Source organism: Natator depressus, chromosome 5 (assembly GCF_965152275.1).
Source record: "Natator depressus isolate rNatDep1 chromosome 5, rNatDep2.hap1, whole genome shotgun sequence".
Lineage (NCBI taxonomy): Eukaryota > Metazoa > Chordata > Testudines > Cheloniidae > Natator > Natator depressus.
This window is the reverse complement of record NC_134238.1, coordinates 69,683,079-69,694,203: the sequence shown is the minus strand read 5'-3', so window position 1 is coordinate 69,694,203 and position 11,125 is coordinate 69,683,079. Positions and strand designations below refer to the sequence as shown.

The following is an 11,125-nucleotide window of genomic DNA, read 5'->3' as shown; positions in this document are numbered from 1 at the left end:
TTACAGATTGGGGGCTGATAAGTATTCTTCCCTCCAGACCAAAGAGATCCCCTAGTGCATAGCTTAGTGGCACTGGGGAGGCGAATTGGGGCTTAATGTAGAGAGAAATGCATATTGCAATAAGATATATTAGAACACTCCTAATTCTAGGATAGGCATTTTCAAACATTTACATAGCGTGGGCTACATCTTCATAGAATAGGAGTCTCCTGTTCCACTTCTCTGCGCGTTCTGGATTGCATGAATCATCTCCCCTACCATTTCCAATCCATCATAAACCTAAGAGAACAGCAGCAATTGCTTACATGGCAAAGATAATATTAAGAAAGTGTTCAGTGTATTTTTCTGTCTAATGTGATGCATTTTGTGCTTTTTTGGAGAAAAGTTAATGCCACTGTCCTTGTTCTTCATTTCATCTCCTCCCATTTGTTCTGTTCCTCTCCCCCTACTTCCCAACATGTACTACTTTGCTGCCTGGTCCCCTTCTCCTCCTGCACTTGCTTCTCTTTTTGCTTGGCTGCTTTTTTTTCTGAACATGCTGCCCAGCCACCTGATCATCTTCTTCCTCAGCTCTCCTGGGTTTACTGCCTAGCTCCGTAGTTGGACAGTTGTCCCTGCTGTTGACTGGCAGCTCAAGTCCTGTTTGTGGCACTGATTCTAGCAGTTCCCATCTTTTCCTCCTCAATCTCTAGAGGCAGTCACTAATAGGGACACCTATGCTAACTCCTCTGTGGTGAAGAGCTTGGATATTTGCAGGAGCGATGAGGATGAACCAACATCCAGTGACTGGTTACTGGTGGCTCTCTGAAGACAATCAACAAGTACTCTGCAGATCATAGCATGAGAATCTCTCTTAGGATGAGTTTTTCCCAGTATTTTATTCTGTTTCATCATAATGTTGTTCTAAAGTCCAAATTGCCCTGTCTGGTTAGATCAAGACTATTACCATGAGTTTCTTTGATGTATATTTGGTGGCCATGACTTTTAAGGCTAAATCTTGAAATAAAGATGAGAAGCACTGTTTTAGGGGAAGCTGCTATATTACATCATTCTTTCAGCATGAGCAAATTACAAAATTTTACTTTTAAAGGAAAGTTGTGTTTTACTTTTAAAGGAAAGTTGTGTTTTACTTTTAAAGGAAAGTTGTGTTTTACTTTTAAAGGAAAGTTGTGTTTTTCTTTGTGAATTGGTAGACACTATTGTTCATTGCTGAATATACTGAGGCAAACTCTCTGAATTGGGCTTATCTCCCCTTGGCTTTGCATCTTCAGATGCATAGTTGAGGCAATCCATAGCGTGTTTGAGATTTTTGAATGAAGACAGAAGGAACCTGCAGTATACTGATTATTATAAATGAGAAATTTTATGCGATTTTTCCTCGTTTGTTGCACTGAAGGAGAAACATTTCAGTGCATAAGCACAGAACACTGAAATGGAAGAAATCAGCAACTAATATGTGTGCCTCAGCCAACCAGAAAAATAAAGTGAAGAGTCAAAAACTGCTGTGGGAGACTGACAAGTATATTGAAGAGCGATCAGTCTGAGCATTGCCAGCTGTGACATATGGAACAAATATGGGAACTCATCGAGAAGATAGGATTAAAAACTAGGAGTTGGACACTAAAAACTGGAATGCTTGATGTTTTGAACCATACAATACAAGAAACAAAAGTAAGAAAATAAATCAAGTGGAAAGGCATTTTTGGAAACTGAAGAAGCTGACGTGGCAACTGGCTAATAAAACTGGAGAGAAGAACACAGATTCATAGATTGCAGGCAAGAATGGACCATTGTGACCATCTAATATGAGCTCCTGTACAACACACACTGTAAAACTTCCCCCAAAATTCTTAGAGCATATCTTCTGAAAAACATTCTATCTTTATTTTAAAAATTGCCAGCAATGGAAAATCCACCATGGCCCTTGGTAAATTGTTTCAAGTGATTGATTACCTGCCGCCTTCTTCAACGCATAGCCGAACAGTCTGCCGTAGCAATTGTTCGCCATTTGGTCCATTCCTGTGTGGCCGCAAGGGCTTGACTGGTCAAAAGTCCAACATCAGAACAGACTTGATGCATCCATGTAATAGGGGGTCTTAATTACCCTCTCTGTTTAAAAAAAAAAAATTATACCTTATTTCCAGTCTGAATTTGTCTAGCTTCAACTTCTAGTCATTGGATCGTGTTGTACCTTTTTCTCTGCTAGATCAAGTATTTGTTCCCTAGTAGGTACTTATTGAATGTATTCAAGTCAATCCTTAACCTTCTCTGTGTTAAGTTGAATAATTTGAATTCCTTGAGTCTATCCCATAAGGCATGGTTTCTAATCTTTTACTCATTCTTTTGGCTCTTCTCTGAACCTTCTCCTATCAGTAGTCTTTTTGAATTGTAGAGACCAGAACTGGACACAGTATTCCAGCAGTGGTCACAGCAATGCCAAATGCAGTGGTCAAATCATCTCTTTGCTCCTACTCAAGAGTCCTCCAGTTATGCATCCCAGGATTGTGTTAGCCCTGTGCCAATAGTATATACTGGGAGATCATGGCTAGCTGATTATCCACCATGACCCCAAAACCGTTTTCAGAGTCACTGCTTTCCAGGATAGAGTCCCCCATACTGCAAGTATAGCCAGCATTCTTAGTTACTAGATGTATACATTTAGCCATATTAAAAAACATTATTTGCTTGTGCCCAGCTTACCAAGAAGTCCAGATAACTCTGTTATCCGTTATCTGTCCTAATCATTGTAGACCACTCCCCCAACTTACGTGGAAATGATCAATGATGATTTTATGATTTCTTCCAGGTCATTGATAAAAGTGTTAAATAGCATAGGAGCCAAGAACCAATCCCTGAGAGACCTACTAGAAACACACACTTAATGGTGATGATTCCGTTTATAATTAAATTTTGAGACCTATCAGTTAGCTTGTTTATCCATTTAATATTTCCATGTAGATTTTATATCATTTTAGGTTTTGTTTTTTTTAAATGAAAATGTTATGTGGTACCAAGTCAAATGTATAAGAATATTATGTCATTACTATTACCTTTTATCAACCAAATTTGTAATCTCATCAAAAATATATGAAGTTAGATTCTATCAAACTATTTTTCATAAACCCATTTTGATTTGCATTAATTATATTACCTCCTTTAAATTTTTACTGTGAGTCCCATATCAGCTGGTCTATTATCTTGCCCTGGATCAGTGTCAGACTGACAGGCCTATAATGGTCATACCATTTACCCTTTTTAAATATTGGCACAATGGTAGCTTTCTTCCAGTCTTGTGGAACTTTTCCAGTGTTCCAAGATTTACTGAAAGTCAACATTAATGGTCCAGAAAGTTCCTCAGCCAGCTCTTTTAAAACTCTTGAATTCAAATTGGACCATTGGACATGTCTAACTTTAATGGCTGCTGTTTAACATCCTCCCTAGATACTAGTGAAATGGAAAGAGTTTTATCATGTGATGACATCTTTTTTCCTCAAGTATAGAACAGATATTTATTGAACACTTCTGCCTTTTCTGGATTATTATTGATAATTTCTTCCCATTTCCATCTTGTAATGGACCATTACCATTGTTAGGATTCTTTTTGTTCCTAATGTACTTAAACTCCTTCTTATTGTCCTTAACTTCGCTGACCATAGATTTATCCTTTCGTCCCTTTGTTTCCCTTATCAGTGTACTACGGTTACTAGCTTCTGATTCATACTCATTACTATCAACCTCCCCTTCCTTCCATTTGTTATTTTTTTAATTTTACAATAGCTGCAGAAATTGCATCTTGATCTTTGTGCCTACTAGCTTGAGACTTTCTCTAGATCCCAGGGCTGCCTGCTCGCGGAATTTCTTTCTTCCCCAAGCCCACATGGCTAGGGGGAAAGAGAGGTGCACCACATAGCATGCGATGAATGATGCCATAGGCTTTCATTTGCAGGAAATTCATGTACACAGTTGCTTTAGCCAAATGCCAATAAAGCCATATTACTGTTATGGCTATCATATCTTTTGGTGTCTCCATTCTCTTGCTGCTCTCCCACACAAAAGAACACTGTTGGAGTGACAAATGGAACATCACCTTCTACACAAAGTGATACATACAATATATTTAAGGTACTCTAGGGGCAGATTCTGCTTAATCCAAATGTACACTAACTCCAGTGGAGTTTCTTGGATTTACCGTGGTGTAACGGAGAACAGAATCTGGCTCTTGTCTCTGAGGCAAGACTTCCAGAAGTTCAGTTTCAGTGTTGTACTAATGAAATGTGTCACATGAATGCCATGCGATGGCATGGTAAACTTCTCTCCTTAATACAACATAAATGTATACATTTATGTTCCACCAGGTATATCAGCCAAGGTTAACAATTTGGGTCAGCCAGGAACTCTTCCCAACTAGCCAAGGGGATGGAGGATTTCCTAAGGTAAGGCTATTTCCCTAATCGTCCTTTACTCATTTTCTCATATAAAGATGCACAATTTACTAAGCTTGCAAGCTCTATACAAATATGGGATTGTGAAAGTTTATTAGTAAGGCTATATTTATGTCACGGAAACCATGACTTCCAGAGATCTCGGTGACATTTTCTGCTTCAGCCTGCAGGACTGGAGCTGGCAGCCAGTGGGGCCCTGGCAGGCTTCCAGTGACAGGCGACAGCCATCTCAGGGACCCCCTGCCGGTTTTGGGTTGGGGGGTGTGAGGGTGAGGACAGGGAGAGAACCCTGCAGCTCCCAGCCACCTTGTGGCAGGGGAAACCATGGAGCCGTAGCAACAAAAGCCACTAACAGGTCACGGCTTGTTTATTGCCCATGACCTGCCCATGACTTTTACTAAAAATAACCATGACAAAATCTTAGCCTTATTCATTAGGTTTAATTTAAGATTATTTAAACCAGAGGTTCTCAACCAGGGTGGGATGGGGGATAGTGATAGCATGCAAAAAGCATTCTAATAATTCAGTAGTTATAATAAAATTGCAGGGGAGGACGATCCAAATGTCAGGTTGCAACGCCACTCACTCAGATTTGGCCCAGCTGCCCTTCCATCATGACAGAAGGGCAGCGAGGCCAAATTGGAGTTAGTAGTGTTGCAACATGGCGCATGGGATCACACCACCACTCAAATTTGGCTTTTTCACTATTGGAAGGGTTGGGGCTCGATAGAAAAAAATAACGTTAGGTGGGGTATGATTCAAAAATGGTTGAGAAACCGTGGCTTAAGCTATTGCCAACTCTTACAGTTTTATCGTGAGTCATGATAGTCAGTGTTTTTCTTAAAGCCCCAACTCTGAGTCAGGTAATTACATGAGAATCTCAGCTTTCATAGAGAAATAAAAAAGTTTTAACCTTCGTGGTTGCAGAGAATAGCTTGAAAACCAGAAGGCAAATAAAAAGAACCCAAAATTTATTAAAGTCTCATGTTTTTTAAGCTAGTCTCATGAGGTTTTTTTAATGCTTGGTGTTGGTAATGTTGGAATAGCAACTTATTAAAAGAAAGATTCAACTATCAGGAGTGGTTATAAACGGTAATAAAAGAGGAGAAAATTTCTTTTTGCATCTGTCAGGGTTTTGAACTCATGTCTTACCTGCCTTAAATGAAAGTTGCACAGTTTGACTAAAGTTGTGTTTGAGAATCAGTAAGTATGTTAACACAGATACGGAAAGTGTGGTATATCTTGCAGGATTTAAGTGATTTTACTCTGTAACAAGCGTGGTAAACTCATAATTGGATAAGAAATTTGAGGAGCAAAATGAAACAGTTATTCAAAAACCAGAGAACATATTTGTTTCATTCCCATATCCTTGTTTGCTAATGACTCAAAATCTGGCAGTAAAGTTGGCAAGTAAGCAAAATGGAAAACTGTTTAGATTATGTTTGTTACTATCTAGACTGAGAATTCCTGTGAACAAAACTCTGCTGTCCCATCTGGATAATAGCACAATTTCCATGCTTTTTTGAGGAAAGTATAAAATTCATTAGACTTCCCTTCCACTTATGAGATTTGCAGACTATCTTTATGTGTGAGCTTGCATCTTTTAAAATTAAGATATGTGTCAGTAAGCTAGTACAGGGACAGACGTTACCATTATTGGCACTCAAAATACTGTCAAAAGTTCATCAAGTAGGCCAGTAGCAATGCTAGGTTAAGGTGGAGTTGGTACGTGAAGATCTACTTTTTCATAGCTTGGCCACATTTACATGAAATGATTTATGCAGTGTTACTGTAGCCAGGTAAGTGCCAGGATATTAGAGAGACAAGGTGGGTGAAATAATATCTGTGTAAGCTTGAAGGCTTGTCTCTCTCACTAAGAGAAGTTTGTCCAGTTAAAAAGATATTACCACACCCACCTTGTCTCTCAATGAAATGAATTTAGTAATTTCATAATCTCTAATAGAAAGCCGTTGCAGATCACACAACTGTTGTAGTCATTCTGTCTTAGTTGGCAGTCTTCATTGTGAACATTGTTGTCCTGAACCCCTCTATCCACATTTATACAAGTTGGTCCTGCAGCACAAAGTTGAAGTGTGACTAGGTCAATGAAAGAACAATCCTTTCATTGCCCCTGGAGTTCTTATTCGATGCCTGCAGTATGGAAACATAGCCTTAAAAAAGTTACCAAAATTGGTTAAGATTTTTGAGATAGCCAGAACTATTACATTTTATTTATTTTCCATCTTAACTCTATTGTGTCCCTGCTTTTCCACTGGGGTGCATTTGCACTATCTTTATCTGCAGTTTCAAAAGATATTTTTGAATACTTGGGAGGATCAATATTTAGAACTATCTCCAAGTTTGTTTTGATAACAAAGTCTCAAAACTAAAACGAATATTTATATGTATAGCCTGTCTTCCTGCACAGTATGAGATTCAACAGAAACAAAGTGTATTTGGAATCTAATTCTTACATCAGGTTTATAAAGTTAGTCACAGTCATCTTCAATTTAACAGCTTTATGAACTCTTTACTAATCCCAAACAGCCTGAAATAATGAAAAAATAATAATAAAGTGAACAGATTTTTGAACTCATAATTGCAGAAAAAAAGACCTTTTCTTTCTCATGGAACAAGCAAGTATACAGGCTATATTAAATAGAGAGGATGTATTTCCAGACCCAGAAAGGTCACATGGGATTTTCTATTTTATGATTATATGGCAGAATTTCAGGACTGAGATTGTTTTCACAGCTGAAAAGGAACTGCCCAACACAAAGCTTCTGGAAACATGCCCAGATCTTTGGTCTGTGTGTGTTTTTGCATGTGTAAGTTTCTAGTTTTCTTCCCATCTCTTGTGATAATACATAAGTAACAAATCAGTCAACAAAAAAGCAAAAATATTAGTGCAGTTGGGGTTTCAGTTAAGTGGAAGAAAGTGTGTATTTAGTCACTGGAGCTCAACAAGCCATACTTAATTCTGAAGTTCTCTCCCAGGCAAAACTCCCATTTCTGCTCCAGGAAGGACAGGGTAAAATTATCCTTTCTCCACCAAGGCCAGGTAGCCAGTCTTGGGTCAGAGATTGTTCCATAAGGTCTTGGGGAAGGGGAGACAGGAGGAGCTCCAGTCCCGCAGGCTGCAGATTGGCTACATGCCCTAACAGAAGCCTCTGATCAGTGCATATCCTCCCCCCTTACACCTAGTTATATCCACTTCACCACCCTCTAGGGTTGCTAACTTTCTAATCGCACCAAACTGAACACCCTTGTTCTGCCCCCTGCCCCCACTCACTCCATCCCCCCTCCCTCCGTTGCTTGCTCTCCCCGACCCTCACTCACTTTCACTGGGCTGGGGAGGAGGTGTGGGGTGCGGGCTCCGGGAGGGAGGTTGGGGGCAGGGGGCCTCAGGGCTGGGGCAGGGAGTTGTGGTGCGGGCTCTGGGAGGGGGCTCAGGGCTGGGGTGCGGGCTGAAGGAGGGAGTTTGGGTGTGCGAGGGGGTGAGGGCTCCTGGAGGGTGTTGGGGTATAGGAGGGGGTTCCAACCTGGGACGGGGTTGGGACGCAAGAGGGGTCGCGGACTCTGGCTGGGCAGTCAGTATATTAGAAAGGGACTCAGATTTCTTAAGTAAACAATATATTTTTCTTTTAAACTGATCAGTATGCTTCTCCTAATTGATAAGGCTCAATCATATTTTCATTTTAGTTCTCTTTTAAAAAAAACCACAACAAAGCAAAACACAGATTTTTTTATGTCATTTCTAACAACTATTAACATTCTGTCCACAAGTGTCATGTTACTAATTTTACAGGATTTACATTTTAAGGTCCCATTTGGCAGTCCATCACTATTCAGCAAAATGCTTAATTACATGCTTAACTTTAAGCACATACTTAAATGCCTTAGTGATTTGGGGCTAATTATTGGGATGTTTAAATATTTGGGATGTGATTAATGAAAACCAGCCTAGATAGTTCACTAATACTGCACCACGTTATTAGCACAGACTCAGTGTCAGTATGGTATATTGCCATTCCCTGGGCCTGTTGGAGAAGGGTAAATGTCTTTTTCAGTAAAGAATTACAGGAAAAGCATTCATTAGTAAGTACCAGCTGTCTAAAGAAATAGCCTATTTTAAAGCCCTAAGCTCTAAAAGGTACATTACACTAACTTTGTGATCTTTTATAATTCAGACAGGTTTTCTGTGCACCAAACTACATGTAGCATAAAAATGGAGCCTGGGGTTAAAAAAAACAATTGGTAGACAAACTCATTAATGTTCATTTTCTGTGCTCTCAGTTTATGGGTTTCAACAAGTACGTGCACAGTGCTGTCAGGAAGCAATCTACCTGAGATGTATTTGGTGTAAACATTGTGAGTTAGATTTTTCACAGTCACCTCAATCCAGTCTGTAAATTTATGCCCACAAATTTCAAATGCATCATTGTTTGCACACACACACACACAGCCTGCATTTGGGTATGTGTGAGAGAGAGAAAAATCAGGTATTTAGCCATCTGGCAACCATATTTAATTATGCAAATGTCTCTGTGTGCTAACAGATGTGCAAGATGTGCACATGCAGCTTTAGGCCTAGATTGCCCTCGGCTTTTGCGTAGGTGCATTTGCAGACTCATCTTCCCCATCTCTTTATACCCACCTGCACAAGGCTGGTTTGCAGTCGGGAAAGCAAAGGGACTTCTCCTTACTAGGCCTCCAGGGCCAAAAACTTCCCCAGAGATGGACAGGGAGGAGAGAGACCCTTTGTGCAACCAGCCCACAGAATTAGCTGGGTGTGTTGGGGTCGGGGAACAGATTGCACCATTTTGAAGGATAACAGTGTAGTGTGTGCACTTCCTGAGCATTGTGAGGAGTCGAAGGAAGGATTATGGCTCCTAAAGCACAACCCCACCCCCTTCCCCCCCAAGCTTCTCCTGGGATGGGTTGATTCTGCACTGGCTCCAACCTGTGTGGGCCAAGGACTGAATTCCGCCACCTGGCCTTTAGAGGTGTTTTTGTTAACTTAGTCTTATGAGTCTGCAGGACACACTGGCCCAGCTAAAAATAAAACAGACATAAAAATTCCAACTAGAAACTTCAAGGCTTCTGGAGTTGTTTAAACAATCCTTTTCCTTCTATGGATCTGATATTTATATTTGAGTAGACTGTGTTTAATATGTAAACCACATTTACAAGGCTATAAAAGTCCAAGGATATAAGGGGGCGATGGGGAGAGAGAGAAATACATTTAACAGCTTTCGTAGAAGTACAGCTAACTATTTTTCTTTCCTCCCGTGCAGGGAAATCTTACTATCCCAAAGGAAGTTAATCGCAAGAAGAACAATGAGACTGAAGCTGCGTTCCTGACTCCAGCAAATGGCTATGGATATCATTTCACTGAAATCAATTACCTCTACTCTTTTTAATCATAATTCCTCCATTTGTATTACATATGGTATATGGGTGTTGATGAGGTCATGGTGTCATATATCGGGAATTGTTTCTGTGTAAATCATCAAGTATAAGAAGAAACTATGGGACTCTGAGCCTTGCTTTAGAGAATTACAGTGGATAAATGTGTATCATACAAACAGTTTTTAACATTCTGACTCAAGTAAAAGCTCTCAGAATTTCACACTGTGAATCCATGTTTACCAACATTACAGGTGGGCCTTCAGGCCTGGTTCTGCCACAACGTCTTCCACTACTCAAACTCCACCGCTGACATGCAACCGGTAAACTGCTGCCTCTCCATTTCCACCACTCCTAACTGCTTCTTGCAGAGGCTGAGAGTCCCTCTTTTCCCCTCCTCTCCCCCCCATTTAGATGTAACAAGCCTAGTAGTTTATTTTCATCAATTGTCTGTATATCTCTATATTTTATCCATGTACTCTTTTGATGTATAGAAGTAGTATGAAACTCATGGTTTCCTTGTGGTAAGTGATTGAGATGCTGCCACGGGATTTGAGACACTGATGAATGGTGCTATTTTGGACTTTAAACATGCTCCTTGGCAAGGTAGCTCTGATGGAGTTATTTTTTATTTCCATGTTCTGAGAAGGTGTTGGTACTTTGTTTTCCTGAATGTTGTTCTTTAGATGGGACTGACTTGTTTCTTGTGTCTTCAGTGTGGCTTTCTTATTCAGTGTTGTAGGGTGAGTAACTACTCAGAGTAAAAGTGAGGGACTGATTCCGGATCAGGGTACGCTCACAGACATGCAACCTGTACTGGGAGCAATCACAAAAGTGTAATTTTAAGTCAGTCTCCTTTCTGTATCCTGTCCACATAACTTAGAAAAAGATGAGCAATAAGTTTCCAATAGTCTTTGGAAGTCTCTTATACTTTTGGGGGTGGGGGAGGGAAGGCTTTTTTGGAGGAAAAAAAAAGGGGACTTTTTAAAATCCTCATAAAATACGAGATGTGGTAGGGATGAAACAGTGATTTTTTTTTTTCTTAAAACTTCAAAAGGAAACACTCTTATAAAAGGCAAAGAGTATATTTCAGTGTCATCAAAGTGTAGATTTTACATTTTTGTTCTTGCTCCCAGGGTATTAAGAAAAGAGAAAACCCCCAGTACCATCTACTCATGGAATGTTGTGTTAGACACAGTCTGAAAGCCCACCTTAATTTTTTTATATAACTCTGTCTTTTAGCTCTTCCTTTTACAGGGCAGGCCTTGTTCTGA

General features: G+C 39.9%; 1 long non-coding RNA gene across 1 annotated transcript in view; it reads right to left on the bottom strand.

Annotated features, from left to right (window-relative positions):
- Nucleotides 1-2,091: 2,091 nt before the first annotated feature.
- LOC141987530 (uncharacterized) overlaps nucleotides 2,092-11,125 on the bottom strand; it is an 84,292-nt gene continuing 75,258 nt past the window's right edge. The window contains exon 3 of the long non-coding RNA XR_012639556.1: nucleotides 2,092-2,109. This is a non-coding gene — a long non-coding RNA (uncharacterized LOC141987530). The remainder of the gene's footprint in view (nucleotides 2,110-11,125) is intronic.